General features: G+C 38.2%; 1 protein-coding gene and 1 non-coding gene across 3 annotated transcripts in view; both read right to left on the bottom strand.

Moving 5' to 3' along the window:
* GABRG3 (gamma-aminobutyric acid type A receptor subunit gamma3) overlaps window positions 1-17,407 on the bottom strand; it is an 839,241-nt gene that overhangs the window by 380,904 nt on the left and 440,930 nt on the right. The gene's annotated exons all lie outside the window — the stretch shown is intronic.
* LOC138984549 (U6 spliceosomal RNA) lies at window positions 12,415-12,517 on the bottom strand. Its single transcript, XR_011461833.1, has one exon. It is a non-coding gene; the product is annotated as a U6 spliceosomal RNA (small nuclear RNA).

The raw sequence follows: 17,407 nt of genomic DNA, 5'->3' as shown, positions 1-17,407 counted from the left end.
ACCAGGACATGGAAGCATCCTAAATGTCCATCATCAGATGAATGGGTAAAGAAGTTGTGGTACATGTATGCAATGGAACACTACTCAGCCATAATAGGAGCCCATAATAGCCAAAAAGGAGCCCATTTGAGTCAGTTCTAATGAGGTGGATGAACCTTGAGCCTATTTTGCAGAGTGAAGTAAGTCAGAAAAAGAAAAACAAATATAGTATGTTAATGCATATGCATGGGATCTATAATGATCATACTGATGAATCTATTTGCAGGGTAGCGTGTGCTTCCTACATGGAACTACTGATAAAGAACCTGCCTGCCAATGCAGGAGATGTAAAAGACATGTTTGTCCTTGGGTTAGAAAGATCAAGAGATGCCAGTTCAAGCCCTGGTTTGGGAAGATCCTCTGCAGGAGGGCATGGTAACCCCCTCCAGTATTCTTGCCTGGATAATCTCATGGGCAGAGGAGCTTGGTAGGCTACATCCATAGCGTTGCAAAGAGCCAGACACAACTGAAGTGACTTAGCACACAATGGATACACAGACATCAAGAATAGATATGGACAGGGGTTTGGTGAGGGGAGGAAAGAGAGGGTGGGATATGTGGAGAGGGTAACAAGGACTCATACACATTACCATATGTAAAACTGATAGTCAATGGGAATTTCCTCTGTAACAACTTAAGAGGAATGAGACTGGGAGGGAGATAGGAGGGAGGTTTAAAGGGAAGGCACATAAGTATACTTATGGCTGATTCATGTTGATGTTTGGCAGAAACCAGCACAATATTGCAGAGCAATTATCTTTCAACTAAAAATAATTTTAATTATATAAAAATAAAATAAATGTACAACTAGGAAAAATACTTGCAATCAAATGTTACAGACAAATAATTAAATTTCCTTTTGAATAAAGATCTCATTCAGCTTATATTAAAATGTAAAAATATAATTCACAAAAGGAAAAAAAATTAATTTTTAAAATGTTTGAGACAACTTCAAATCTCCATATGTTCTTAATTATAGTCAAGGAGAAATATCCTGATGTTGCCACAAAAGCACTCAAACGCCTGCTTCCATTATCAAGATCCTATCTTTTTGAAGCAGGTTTGTTTGCAGTAATAGCAACCAAAACAAGATATTGGAGGAGACTTGGACATAAGCTACATGTTTCAGGTGTCACTGTCTCCCATCACGCCCAGATGGGACTGTCTAGTTGTAGGAAAACAAGCTCAGGGTTCCCAATAATTCTGCATAATGGTGTGTTGTATAATCATTTCACTATATATCACAATGTAATAATAGAAATAAAGTGAACAATAAGTGTAATGTGCTTGAATCATCCCAAAACCAATATCCCAGCCCTCTTCTGTGGAAAAATTATTTTCCATGAACTGGTCCCTGGTGCCAAAAAGATTGGAAACTGCTGCTATAGAAGACATGTTTCAATTGAATACTCTGTCAAACACTTTACTACTGCCTCATTATTAAAAACCACAGTTTCTAAAAATTCACTTGCCCTGATTCTAATTCAGATCCCCAAGAATTGAGTTTCTGCTGTTATTTTACAGAAGAAAAAGGGAAAAAGAAAATATACAGCTTTTTTTTTAAAATGAGTACAACTGATTTACAATGTTATGTTATTTTCAGGTGTACCCTAAAGTGAAAGTGAAAATATATATGTATATACATATATCCATCCCTTTTGAGATTCTTCTCCATATATATTATTATGAATATTGAGTAGAGTTCCTTGTGCTACACAGTAGGTCCTTACTAGTTATCTATTATATTTATATATATAACTATTTCTGTTTATAACTAGGTTAATTTGTACTCTTTTTTTTTTTTTTTTAGATTTGAATATAAGCAATATCTTGGGCTTTCCAGGCAGCTCAGTGGTAAAAAAAATCTGCCTGCCAATGAGGGAGATGTGGGTTTGATCCCTGCATCAGGAAGATCCCCTGGAGAAGGAAATGGAAACGCACTCCAGTATTCTTTCCTGGGAAATCCCATGGACAGAGAGAAGCCTGGCAAGCTACAGTCCATAGGGTAGCAAAAGTGTCAGACACAGCTTAGTGACTAAACAACAACATAAGAAATATCATATGATGTTTTTCTTTCAATATCTGACTTACTTCACTCAGTATGAAACTTCTACGTTCATCTGTGTTGCTGAAAACAGCATTATTTAGTTCTTTTTAATGGCTGAGTAATACTCCATTGAGTATATGTACCACATTGTCTTTGTCCATTCATTTGTCAATGGGCATTTAGATTGCTTCCATATTCTGGTTATTGTATATAGTATTGGGGTACATATGTCCTTTTGACTTATGGTTTTCTCTAGATATATGCCCAGAAGTGGGATTGCTGGATTATATGATAATTCTATTTTTAGGTTTTTAAGGAACCTCCATACTGTTCTCCACAGTGGCTGTACCAATTTATACTCCTACCAACAGTGTAGGTAAATGATGGCCATTCTGCTTGATGTGAAGTGATATTACATTATAATTTCCATTTCTCTAAAAATTAGTGATGTTGAGCATCTTTTCATGTCTATTTTGGCTATCTAATGCCTTTTTTGGAGAGATATTTATTTATATTTTCAGCCCATTTTATGATTGGGTTGTTTTCTGATATTGGGTTGCATTAGCTATTTGCATATTTTGGACCCTTTGTCAGTCGCTCTGTTTGCAAATATTTTCTCCCATTCTGTGAGTTTTCTTTTTGTTTTGTTTATAGTTTCCTTTGCTGTACAAAAGCATTTAAATTTAATTAGGTCTTATTAGTTTATTTTTGTTTTTATTTCCACTACTCTAGGAAATGAACCAGAAAACCTGTACTCAGAAAACTATAAAATACTGATGAAAGATATCAAAGATGATATAAACAGATGGTGAGATATACCATCCTCTTAGATTAGAAAAATTAATATTGTCAAAATAACTACACTACCCAAAGCAATCTACAGATTCAATACAATCCCTATCAAATTACCAAAGGCATTTTTCACAAAATTAGAACAACAAATTTTATAAACTGTGTGGGAACAGGAAAGACCCCAAATAAATCTTTGGCAAGATTGCTATGGCAATCTTGAGAAAGAAAAACAACGGAGTTGGAGGAATCAGCCTTCCTGACTTCAAAGTATACTACAAAGCTACAGTAGTCAAAGCACTATGGCACAACCACAAAAAGAGAAATGTAAATCTATGGAACAGGATAGGAAGTCCAGAGACAAACTCATACAACTATGGTCAACTAATCTATGACCAAAGATGCAAGAATACACAACGGGGAAAAGACAGTTCCATCAATCAGTGGTCTGGGAAAACCGGAAAGCTACATGCAAGTGAATGAAATTAGGACACCCTGTAACACTATAAAACGATGTAAACTCAATATTGATTAAAGACCTAAATGTAAGCCTGGATATTATAAAACTCTTAATGGAAAGCATAGGAGGAACATTCTCTGACATAAACGGCAGCAATACCTTAATTGTACTCCCTTTTTGGTATGCACCCTTCCTCCTGAAGTATGCCCCCTTGTGTGCTCAGTTACAGACACAGAGGTGGCTGAATGTTGCACCATGGCCCACACCTGCTCTAGCAGGTCTTCCCCATCCTTGGGTGTGTGATTCCGCCCTGATTCAAACAAAAGATTCTTTTGAAGAGTTCAGAGCAGGCCAATCATAGATGAATCTTTTTGCCTAGGTTTTTGAAAACATGCAGAGAGAATCCTTATGTAAATTGAAATATACCTGTGAAGGTTTATAGAAACTTCAAACCCAGTTACTATGATGAAAAGGTAGGCTTTACTGACAAATTTTTCATGCACACATTTCCTCAAGATGTCCCTGAAGCCTGTACATATATGTCCTCTCTCTCTTTCCTCTTGATCCCCTAAGATGCAGGAGCTGGTTTCACTCTGGTGGATTCCCTAGCCCCCTACACAGTCCCACTCCAACACACAGTTTCTAGCAGATGAATACAGAGTGTGTGTGATTTTCTTACCATGATTGTGACTGATACATAACACAACAGCCACATTCCTCCTACCTCCTCCCAACCATCCTGGAGGTGGCCACTCTGATGGAAAGGCCTGGACATCCTTTACCTCCAGCTCCAGCGCCTGGAACATGGCATGACCCAGGCCAACAGCAAGTGGCTGGGAGCCTGGGTAATGGAAGAGAGAGGCACACACATGCAGGCATTTCTGCTGCAGGAGACAAGCATATCTCCAAAGCTTGCACAATTGGCCTGGAGATGTAAGGACATAAAGCTCAGATGTAAGAGATGTAAGGACAATAAGCCCAGGGGGAAGGGCAAGCAAGAAAGCTCTATCTGTGTGGAGGAGCCTTTTCTGCTTTCTCATCTGGCCCTGATATCTGGAAGACTTGGAGCACTAAAGGAGGGCAAAGCTAAATTCCTGAAGGTTCAGTGCTTCACATATCTGCTCAGGCTCAATCTCAGTATTCACAGCATGTAGAATTATAATAAAATAATAACAAATAATGATTCTCATCACCCAGGACCCTGAATTCACCCCTTTAAGTTCCCCTGCCAATTCTTTCTGGAACAGCTCTTGGCTTCCATCACTGTCAAAGATTAGCTGAGTTAAACCATTCTCCTCACATGTTTTGGTATTGGATTGTGAATTTAAGATATACCATTTATAAATGATAGTTTTCCTTTAAATATACTTGGCTATGATTTCTGTATTGAACAAGTAGGCCTGCATAACCAGGTGCCAACAGACTCTGCCAAACAAAACTGGGGTGGCCAAACTATACTCCTGCACCTGTGTTTTGTGCCTTAAAGGCAGAAGAGAAAATTCAACTGCTAGGCATTTGCATACCTTCTCTTCGTGGGCTTTCCCTCTTGTAAGTGAGACATTTCTAGGCCTAAAGTGCAAACACAGATCATTCATTATATTAATAGAGAAAAATTTGATTCATTTTTCTTCCTTTTAATTTCTACCTTCCTCAGATTATTTATTTATTTGGCCATGACACATGGCTATCAGGATCTTTCAGGACCAGGGATTAAACCCAGGCCCACAGCAGTGAAAGCACTGAATCCTAACCATTGGACCAAGAATTCTCTGGTCCATTTTTCTAAGAGTGGTTTTTGGTTTTTCAATTTTCATTCTGTTTTATATTGCTTTGTGTGTGTGCCAAGTTGCTTCATTCATATCCAATTCTTTGTGACCTTAAGGACTATAGCCCACCAGGCTCCTCTGTGCATAGGATCCTTCAGGCAAGAATACTGGAGTGGGTTGCCATGCCCTCCTCCAGGGGATCTTCTCAACCCAGGTATTGAACCTGCATCTCTTATGTCTCCTGCATTGGCAGATGGGTTCTTTACCACTAGACCACCTGTGGAGAAGGAAATGGTAACCCACTCCAGTATTCTTGCCTGGAGAATCCCATGGACAGAGGAGCCTGGCAGGCTACAGTCTTTGGGGTCTCAAGAGTCGGACACAACTTAGTGACTAAACAACCACCACCACCAGCACCAGCACCACCTGGGAAGCCCTTATATTGCCCTATATCATTTCTATTTTGGATCCTACTTGGAATATTCATCATTCTTTTCTATTTATAGCATCCTTTCAGGTAATTTCTTTTGAGTTTCTATGAATTTTGTTAGTAAGAATTTCCTACTGTAAAAGACTGTAATTATTAGATGCTTCAAAACAATTTTCCACTGCATTTAGGATTATAGCTAACAGAAGCAGAAGATATTAAGAAGAGGTGGCAAGAAGACACAGGAGAACTATACAAAAAAGAGCTTCACGACCCAGATAATCACGATGGTGTGATCACTTACCTGTACATCCTGGAATGTGAAGTCAAGTGGGCCTTAGAAAGCATTAAAACGAACAAAGCTAGTGGAGGTGATGGAATTCCAGTTGAGCTATTTCAAATCCTGAAAGATGATGCTGTGAAAGTGCTGCACTCAATAGGCCAGCAAATTTGGGAAACTCAGCAATGGCCACAGGACTGGAAAAGGTCAGTTTTCATTCCAATCCCAAAGAAAGGCAATGCCAAAGAATGCTCAAACTACCACACAATTGCACTCATCTCACATGCTAGTAAAGTAATGCTCAGAATTCTGCAAGCCAGGCTTCAGCAATACGTGAACAGTGAACTTCCAGATGTTCAAACTGGTTTTAGAAAAGGCAGAGGAACCAGAGATCAAATTGCCAACATCTGCTGGATCCTCAAAAAAGCAAGAGAGTTCCAGAAAAACATCTATTTCTGCTTTATTGACTATGCCAAAGCCTTTGACTGTGTGGATCACAATCAACTGTGGAAAATTCTTCAAGAGATGGGAATACCAGACCACCTGACCTGCCTCTTGAGAAACCTATATGCAGGTCAGGAAGCAACAGTTAGAACTGGACATGGGACAACAGACTGGTTCCAAACAGGAAAAGGAGTACGTCAAGGCTGTATATTGTCACCCTGCTTATTTAACTTATATGCAGAGTACATCATGAGAAACACTGGGCTGGAAGAAGCACAAGCTGGAATCAAGATTGCTGGGAGAAATATCAATAACCTCAGATATGCAGATGACACCACCTTTATGGCAGAAAGTGAAGAGGAACTAAAGACCCTATTGATGAAAGTGAAAGAGGAGAGTGAAAAAGTTGGCTTAAAGCTCAATATTCAGAAAACTAAGATCATGGCATCTGGTCCCATCACTTCATGGGAAATAGATGGGAAACAGTGGCTGACTATTTTTCTGGGCTCCAAAATCACTGCAGATGGTGATTGCAGCCATGAAATTAAAAGATGCTTGCTCCTTGAAAGGAAAGTTATTACCAACCTGGACAGCATATTGAGAAGCAGAGACATTACTTTGCCAACAAAGTCTGTCTAGTCAAGGCTATGGTTTTTCCAGTGGTCATGTGTGGATGTGAGAGTTGGACTATAAAGTAAGCTGAGGGCCAAAGAATTGATGCTTTTGAACTGTGGTGTTGGAGAAGCCTCTTGAGAGTCCCTTGGACTGCAAGGAGATCCAACCAGTCCATCCTAAAGGAGATAAGTCCTGGGTATTCATTGGAGTGACTGATGTTGAAGCTGAAACTCCAATACTTTGGCCACCTGATGCGGAGAGCTGACTCATTGGAAAAGACCCTGATGTTGGGAAAGATTGAGGGCAGGAGGAGAAGGGGACGACAGATGATGAGATGGTTGGATGCACCACCGACACAATAGACATGTGTTTGGGTAAGCTCTGAGAGTTCATGATGGAGCGGGAGGCCTGGCGTCGCAAAGAGTTGGACATGACTGAGCGACTGAACTGAACTGAATATTCCATTGTGTGTGTGTGTGTGTGTGTGTGTGTGTATATATATATGTATATACCACAACTTCTTGATACATTCATCTGTCAGTGGACATCTAGGTTGCTTCCATGTTCTAACTATTGTAAATAGTGTTGCAATGAACATTGGGGTACATATGACTTTTTCAATTTTGGTTTCTTCAGGGTATGTGCCTAGGAGTTGGATTGCTGGGCCATATGGTGGTTTTATTCCTGGTCTTTTAAGGATTCCCCTATCATCTTCCATAGTGCCTGTATCAATTTATATTCCCACCAACAGTGCAAGAATATTCCCTTTTCTCCACACCTTCCCCAGCATTTATTATTTGTAGACTTTTTGATGATGGCCACTCTGACTGGTGTGAGGTGATATCTCACTGTAGTTTTGATTTGCATTTCTCTAATAATCAGCGACATGAGCATCTTTTCATGTGTTTGTTAGCCTTCTGTATGTCTTCTTTGGAGAAATGGCTGTTTAGGTCTTTTTCCCACTTTTTTATTGGGTTGTTTGTTTTCTCTGATATTGAGTTGTATATTGGAACTGATTGTATATTTTGGAAATTAATCCTTTGTCAGTTGTTTCATTTGCTGTTATATTCTCCCATTCCAAGGGTTGTCTTTCCACCTTGTTTATATAGTTTCCTTAGCTGCGCAAAAGCTTTTACATTTCATCAGGTCCCACTTGTTTAATTTTGTTTTTATTTCTATTACTCTAGGAGGTGGTTCATAGAGGATCTTGATTTGATTTATATCAACAAGTTTTCTGTTGATATAGAACAATGTCTATTGTTTTCCTCTAAGAGATTTATAGTTTATGGTCTTACATTTATGTCTTTAATCCATTTTGAGTTTATCACTGTGTATGGTGTTAGGAAGTGTTCTAATTTCATTCTTTTACATGTAGATGTCCAGTTTTCCCAGCATCACTTATTGAAGAGGTTGTCTTTACTCCATTGTATATTCTTGCCTCCTTTGTAAAAAATAAGGTACCCACAGGTGCATGGGTTTATTTCTGGGCTTTCTATCTTATTCCATTGGTCTATAGTTCTGTTTTGTGCCAGTACCATACTGTCTTGATGACTGTAGCTTTTTATTATAATCTGAAGTCAGGAAGGTTGATTCCTCCAGCTCCATTCTTCTGTTTCAAGACTGCTTTGGCTATTCAGGGCCTTTTGTGTTTCCACATGAACTGTGAAATTTTTTGTTCTAGTTCTGTAAAAAATGACATTGGTAATTTGATAGGAACTGCATTGAATCTGTAGAATGTATTTGGTAGCATAGTCATTTTCACAATGTTGATTCTTCCTACCCAGGAACATGGAATATCTCTCCATCTGTTTATGTTGTCTTTGATTTCTTATATCAGTGTCTTATAATTTTCTGTATACAGTTCTTTTGTCTCCTTAGGTAAGTTTATTTCTAGATATTTTATACTTTTTGTTGCAGTGTTGTATGGTATTGATCCCTTAATTTCACTTTCTTATTTCATTGTTAGTATAAAGGAATGCAAGTGATTTCTGTGTATTGATTTTGTATCATGCGACTTTGCTAAATTCACTGATTAGCTCTAGTAATTTTTGATAATATCTTTAGGGTTTTTTATATATATTATCATGTCATCTGCAAACAGTGAGAGCTTTACTTCTTCTATTCCTATCTTGATTCCTTTTATTTCTTTTTTTCTCTGATTGCTGTAGCTAGGACTTCCAAAACTATGTTGAATAATAGTGGTAACAGTAGACACCCTTGTCTTGTTCCTGATCTTAGAGGGAATGTTTTCAGTTTTTCACCACTGAGAATAATGTTTGACGTGTGCTTATCATATATGGTCTTTACTATGTTGAGATAGTTGCCTTCTATGCCAATTTTTTGAAGAGTTATTATCATAAATGGGTGCTGAATTTTGTCAAAGGCTTTTTCTGCATCTATTGAGATTATCATACATTTTTATCTTTCAATTTGTTAATATGGTGCTTCGCATTGATTGATTTGTGTATATTGAACCGTTGGAAAAGACCCTGACGTTGGGAAAGATTGAAGGTGGGAGGAGAAGGATGAGATGGTTGGATGGCATCACCGACTCAATGGACATGAGTTTGAGTAAGCTCTGGGAGTTGGTGATGGACAGGGAAGCCTGGCGTGCTGTAGTCCATGGGGTCACAAAGAGCTGGACATGACAGAATGATTGAACTGAACTGAAGAATCCTTTCATTCCTAGAATAACCCCAACTTGATCATGGTGTATGAGCTTTTTAATGTGTTGTTGAATTCTGTTAGCTAAAAGTTTGTTGAGTGTTTTGCATCTATGTTCATCAGTGATATTGGCCTGTACTTTTCTATTTTTGTGTTGTCTTTGCCTGGTTTTGGTATCAGAGTGACAGTGGCCTTGTAGAATGAGTTTGGAAGTGTTTCTTCCTCTGAAATCTTTGAAATAGTTTAGAAGGATAGGCATTAGATCCTCTAAATGTTTGATAGAATTTACCTGTGAAGCCATCTGGTCCTGGACTTTTGTTTTTTTGATCAAAGTTTTGATTTCAGTGCTTATAACTGGGTTGCTCATAATTTATGTTTCATCTGGGTCCAGTCTTAGAAGATTGAATTATAAGAATCTGTCTTTTTCTTCCAGGTTATCCATTTTATTGCCTTTTTTTTCATAAAAGTCTTATAATACTTTGTTTTTCTGCCTTGCCTCTTGCAACCTCTTTCTTTTTCATTTCTAATTTTGTTGATTTGATTCTTCTCTCTTTTCTCCTGATGAGTCTGGATAAAGTGGAAGTGAAGTCGTTCAGTCGTGTCCAACTCTTAATGACTCCATGGACTACAGCCCAGCAGGCCCTCCGTCCATGGGATTTTCCAGTCAAGAGTACTGGAGTGGGGTGCCATTGCCTTCTCTGTTAACAGCAGCTAGGCATATTATATTTACTTGGAGCTGGTATACTTGGTGACAGCCTTAGTGCCCTCAGACATGGCGTGCTTGGCCAGGTCCCCAGGTAGCAGCAAGCGCACGGCGGTCTGGATCTCCCTGGATGTGATAGTTGAGCTCTTGTTGTAATGTGCCAGGTGCGATGCCTTGCCAGTGATGTGCTCAAAAATGCCGTTGATGAAGGAGTTCATGATTCCCATGGCCTTGGACGAGATGCCAGTGTCCAGATGAACTTGCTTCAGCACCTTGTACATGTACACGGAGTAGCTCTCCTTGTGGCTGTGCTTGTGTTTCTTGCCGTCCTTCTTCTGGGCCTTGGTCACAGCTTTTTTAGAGCCCTTTTTAGGGGCAGGAACAGACTTAGCTGGTTCAGGCATGTCTATAATGACAACATATGTCAGTTTTATTGTCTTCTCAAAGAACCAGCTTTTAGTTTTATTAATCTTTACTATTGTTTCTTTCATTTCTTTTCACTTATTTCTGCTCTGATCATGATTTCTTTCCTTATGCTGACTTTGGGGGATTTTTTGTTCTTCTTTTTCCAGTTGTTTTAGGTGTAAAGTTATATTGTCTATTTGATGTTTTTCTTGTTTGTTGAGGTAGGGTTTTATTGCTATAAACTTCCCTCTTAGAACTGCTTTTGCTGCATCCCATAGGTACTGAGTTGTCTTGTTTTCATTGTCATTCATTTCTAGTATTTTTTTGATTTCCTTTTTGATTTCTTTAGTAACCTTTTCATTATTTAGAAATGTATTGTTTAATCCCTATGTGTTTGTGACTTTTTACAGTGTTTTTCTTGTAAGTGATATCTAGCCTCATAGCATTGTTGTTGGAAATGTTGCTTGATATGATTTCAATTTTCTTGAATTTACTGAGGTTTGATTTGTGACCCAAGATGTGGTCTCTCCTGGAGAATGTTCCATGTGCACTTGAGAAGTTGTATTCTGCATTTGGATGGAATGTCCTGAAGATATCAATGAGGTCTGCTCATCTAATGTATCATTTAAGACATGTTTCCTTATTAATTTTCTGTTTTGATTATCTGCCCATTGCTGTAAGTGGGGTGTTAAATCTACTACTGTTATTGTTCATTGTCAATTTCTCCTTTTATGTCTGTTAGTGTTTGTCTTATGTATTGAGGTGCTCCTGTGTTGGATGCACAGATATTTACAATGTTATGTCTTCCTCTTGGATTGATCCCTTGATCATCATGTGGTGTCCTTTCTTATGTCTTGTAATCTTCTTTATTTTAAGGTCTATTTTGTCTGATATGAGGATTGCTACTCCAGCTTTCTTTTGCTTCCCATTTGCATGGAATATATTTTTCATCCTCTCACTTTCAATATTTAGGGCTGAAGTGGTTTTCTTGTAGACAGCATATATATAGGTATTGTTTTAGTATCCATTCAGCCAGTCTATGTCTTTTGGTTGGAGCATTTAATTAATTTATATGTAAAGTAATTATTGGTACATATGTTCCTATTGCCATTTTCTTAATTGTTTGGGGTTTGATTTTGTAGATCTTTTTCTTCTCTTGTATTTCCTGACTATATAAGTCCTTTTAACATTTATTGTAAAGCTGGTTTGCTGGTAATGAATTGTCTTAATGTTTGCTTGTTTGAAAAGCTTTTTATTTCTCAATCAATTTTGAATGAGATGCTTGCCAGATCTGGAGTAGTCTTGGTTGTAGATTTTTCCCTTTCAGTACTTTAAATATATCCTGCCATTCCCTTCTGGCTTGCAGAGTTTCTTCTGCAAGATCAGCTGTTAGACATATGGGGCTTGCTTTGTATGTTACTTCTTGCTTTTCCCTTGCTGCTTTTAATTGTCTTTGTGTTTAATCTTTGTCTGATTAGTATGTGCCTTGGCGAGTTTCTCCTTGAGTTTATCCTGTATGGGACTCTTTGTGCCTTTTGGACTTAAATGACTATTTCCCTTGCCATGTTGGAGAACTTTTCAACTATAATTTCTTCAAAAATTTTCTCATACCCTTTCTTTTTCTCTTCTTCTGGGACCACTATAATTCGAATACTGGTGAGTTTAATTGTCCCAGAGGTCTCTTAGACTATCCTCAGTTCTTTTCACTCTTTTTACTTTATTCTGCTCTTCAGCAGTTATTTCCACGATTTTATCTTCCAGCTCACTGATCCATTACAAATATGGAATGCTCCACAAATTTGCATGTCATCCCTGCCGAGGGGCCATGCTAATCTTCTCTGTATCATTCCAATTTTAGTATATGTGCTGCTGAAGCAAGCCCTATTTATGTATTCTTAATAAAACTACAGGCTTCCCTGGTGGCTCAGTGGTAAAGAATCTGCTTGCCAAATCAAGAGACAGAGGTTTGATGCCTGGGTTGGGAATGTCCCCTGGATATGGAAATGGCAACCCACTCCAGTATTGTTGCCTGGGAAATCCTATGGACAGAGGAGCCTGGCAGGCTACAGTTAATGGGGTTGCAAAAGAGTCAGACATGACTTAGTGACTAGACAATAATAATGTAAATATAGTCGGATTTTATTTTAGTAGTTGACAAACTATTTCTAAAATATGGGACTGCAAAGCACCCATAGTAGCCAGTACAATTTTGAAAGAGAATAATACCAAAGGTGCAGAACTACAGATCCAATTTCAAGGTTTAGTTTAGAGATGCAGTAAATCCAGACAGTGTGATAAAGACAAATAAGTGGTTAGGATTGAGTCCAGATAGGGATTGATGCACACAGGGATAACTGATTTTTGACAAATGTAAGAAGACAACACAGAATGATCCTTTCAACAAATAGTGTGTAAAGATTATCTATCCATATGAAAAAAATAAATTCTGATGCATATTTTACACTGCATACAATTATTATCTCAAAATGGGTTGCTGATCTAAATATAAACCTTAAACCTTAAAAACTTTTAGAAGAAAACATAGGAGAAAATCTTAGATTTGCTGATAAATTTTACATAAAACTACAAAAGCATGATCCATGGAAAAAAATTGATAAACTGGATTTCATCAAAATTGAAAATATCTGTTCTTCAAAAGACACAGTTAAGAAAATGAATGACAAGTGCAGACTAGGAAAAAGCACTTGCAATGAACGTATTTGATAAAGGGCATGTACCCAAAACAAAAGTACTCACTTTTGCTCTCTGAAATCTTTTCTCCTAATATTGGCCAGAATGGCTCTTTAAAATGCATGTCCATTCACATAACACCCTGTAGAGCGTCCAACACTTCCCCAGACTCCTGAAGGCCTTGGTCATCCCCAGCAAGTTTCTCCTGCTGTTTCTCAGGCATGAGAGCTTTAAGTTTTCTGGCCTTCCTCAGTTCCTCCAGAGGCAACCGTGTCTATGTTTCTCTACACCACTGGGTCCTCCCTCTGATGTTACCTCCAAATAGGATACTTCCTCATCTCTGTGCCCCTTCCTTGCCAAACAGTGCCTTGCTCACCTCTCAGGTGTCAGCTCAAACATCATGCCCCTCAAGATTCCCTTCTTGACCCTCCAGGAGATGCGGTCATGGATTCCCCCAGAATTCTGTGCTCCTCTTTCCCAGTATGTATTACCACCGTGGCTTTTTAAAAATAGTGGTCAGCTTAATGTTTGTCTACTCAACATGAGGACAATGCCCATTGTCTCAGTAAGAGGCATGGCCCGACAAATAAAAGTATTTACAAATATTTGTTTGAACAATCACAACTGAACACAGTTGACTTGGCAGAATGAATTCTAGGCACAGGCTTTTTGGTTGATAAGTTTAAAACAAAAATGATTCCCACAGATAGATGGAAAGAAAATGAAAGTTTTAAATATTTTGGTTTCCATCTGTGCATCAAATATTCCCATCTGCTCCTAGAAGCAGCTATTAATAGGATTCATTTGCTCGTTTGAAAAAGTGACAGGTTCAAATCTCTTAATTTGGGGAACTATACAAATATCAGTCACAGCATCATTTCTGTTATAGAATGAATGGTTACAGGAATCAGGATCTGGTGACTTAAGCAAAACAGTGTCACACATTTCAGGTGGATTTTCTTGGGACTCAGTACAGTTTACAGATGACTGACCACTGGGGTTGAGATTGACGTATCACTAAACTCTTAAAAAAGAAATTGTGGCTATGATACTGCATTTCACTGTTGAATTTAAGTTATTTCTAATTTCTCCACTATAAATCCTAGTAGTAAGTAGATACTCTTTCAGGGAAATTTACATTCTCTATAATCTGGATGCAATCCTGGCATTCTGTGCTATCTGTGATAGCCCCTGGGTTTGATGCAAGTGGGCTCTGATGACTCTATTTCTAAAGAGGAATTCATTTACCAGTTATCTTTGGCTGTGATGGAAATGAGAGCCCAGGTGATTCAAAACTAATGGCTCTCACTTGTGCCAAACTGATACAATAATCAGTGGAGGAAACCTGTGTTTCTTTTGTGTAGAAAATAGCACTAGGCATAATGAAGGGAGAAAAAGCCTATAGTTCAGTGGACTCTATTTTCTCAAAATTATTTGCTAATTAAAAGAAAACCTTAAATGACTTCTTGATAAGTCATTTAACTGTCTTTTGGTTCTAAATATGCATCCCTAGAAAGTTCTCACGGAGAAGGCAACGGCACCTCACTCCAGTACTCTTGCCTGGAAAATCCCATGGACGGAGGAGCCTGGTAGGCTGCAGTCCATGAGGTCGCTAAGAGTCGGACACCACTGAGCGACTTCCCTTTCACTTTTCACTTCATGCATTGGAGAAGGAAATGGCAACCCACTCCAGTGTTCTTGCCTGGAGAATCCCAGGGACGGCAGAACCTGGTGGGCTGACGTCTATGGGGTCGCACAGAGTCAGACACGACTGAAACGACTTAGCAGCAGCAGCGGCAGAAAGTTCTCAAATTGCTGAAGGCAGTGCTTAAATCAGGTAAGGATATTTGTCTCACCACAAATAATTAAGAATGAAAAATATGTTAGTAAAACTTACAAACATAAAAAGAAAAAAGGGGGAAAAAAAAAAAAAAAACCTTACAAACATCCTCAAAATTCCAGTGGTTATTCAGTGTGGAAGACAGGGCAGAGGGAGGAAGGGATTAAGATGTCACATCTTTGGTAAGGTAAAACTGGATCCCAAAAAGAAATCATTCATTTAATAGGAGATATGGAGATGTAGAAAAGAACCACTATGACTCATTATAGATCAACATATCTCTTTGCATCCCTACTTTGAAAATAGTATTCTTACAAGAAAGCATTATGGGGCTAGTGCACTGGGACGACCCAGAGGGATGGTATGGGGAGGGAGGAGGGAGGAGGGTTCAGGATGGGGAACACATGTATACCTGTGGTGGATTCATTTTGATATTTGGCAAAACTAATACAATTATGTAAAGCTTAAAAATAAAATAAAATTTAAAAAAAAAAAAGAAAAGAAAGCATTATGGAGATGACTCTGGTTTAAGGTGCCCAGCATGACTGGAAAGTAAAGTCCACCAACTACCTCCAGCTTTGATCACAAAAGGAAAAACAGATGATAACTAATGAAAGGAAATACAAAAGTGTCCCTCTAAACTGTGAGATGTTCTGTTCTCTCACAATGCATACAGTGTATTTTCCCTCCCTCAAAGACACTCAGGTCTCTTGCTCCTGACCAAATAAGATGCACAAATATGGATCATTGTCTTCTATTCTAATATAATATGTTCAGAAAGAAAAGAATTTGAGAGAGAATGGCTAGTCTTGAAAATGAGCTCTGATTTGTCATATAGTCAGAATAGAAAGGCAAGTTGGACTCTGCTCAGAGATCTGTTGGAAAGAAAGGAGAAAGTGACAATAAAGAGCACATACATTTTATAAAGAGCTGTTGGGTAGTAGAGGTGGGATGTAGTGATTTACAGGGAAAAATAAGGAAATAAATAATATTATTGGCCTCAATTCTTAATACATAAAATTGAAGAATGAAAAAAGTGAACTCATAGAACGGAGGCTTTTTTAAAAGATAGAAATGTGGAAATTCAATAGCATGACTTGAAGTGAAATAAGTTTTTCAATAATTTTGCAAGTTAGAAAGTTACTCCCTGAGGATAGAAATATGCACCAGGAAAGGTTTATATAAAGGGGAAAGGAAGGAACCTACCTCTGTAGGTTCTATTTATAATTCTCTGTCAAGTACAATGTCAGTGTGATAAACAACACATATGTATAATTACATGCATTTGATATACTTATATAATTAAACACATATATGAGAAAAGATAGACTAGTACCAGGAGGGTATGTGATGCAGAGTGACATCTCCTCGCCCATCTTACCAACCCAAATCCCTCTATCCTGAGCAGAGGCAAATGGTGGGGAAATCAGTTCTTTCCACTGATTCTCACTCTAATGTTTAATGTCAGTTCTCTAGATAATGCTTTGCCACTGGAACACGTATTAATTTTCCAATTTTAGACTCCAGTATATGAAAATCAACTCTCTCAATATGGCTCTAAGACTGGTTCCCATATTGGTTACCTTTGCAACTTTAAATCGTCTGCTCCCAACTGCTTCCTTCTTCTGGAGATAAATCTTGATTCACAGTGTCACACAGTAAGCTGACTTTTTGTCCCATTTCTCAGTTTCTAATTTCATCTACAAACAAAGTTTCCATGTCTAAAGTTTCTAGAAGTTGAAAATTTTATTTTATTAATTTTTTTAGTTGTAATCTCACCTTTTAATGCAGGACTGTTTTTTATTTTATTTTAAATTTAAATTTATTTATTTTAATTGGAGGCTATTTACTTTACAATATTGTATTGGTTCTGCCACACATAAACATGAATCCGCCACTGGCGTACACGTGTTCCCCATCCTGAATCCCCTCCCACCTCCCTCCCCATACCATCCCTCCAGCTCATCCCAGTGCACCAGCCGCAAGCATCCTGTACCCTGCATAGAACCTGGACTGGTGATTCGTTTCATATATGATATTATACATGTTTCAATGCCATTCTCCCAAATCATTCCACCCTCTCCCTCTCACACAGAGTCCAAAAGAGTGTTCTATACATCTGTGTCTCTTTTGCTGTCTCACATATAGGGTTATTGTTATCATCTTTCTAAATTCCATATATATGCATTAGTATACTGTATTGGAGAAGGAAATGGCAACCCACTCCAGTGTTCTTG

Source organism: Bos mutus, chromosome 21 (assembly GCF_027580195.1).
Source record: "Bos mutus isolate GX-2022 chromosome 21, NWIPB_WYAK_1.1, whole genome shotgun sequence".
NCBI classification, from domain to species: domain Eukaryota; kingdom Metazoa; phylum Chordata; class Mammalia; order Artiodactyla; family Bovidae; genus Bos; species Bos mutus.
The sequence above is the reverse complement of the archived record's forward strand: the minus strand, read 5'-3'. Positions and strand labels throughout refer to the sequence as shown.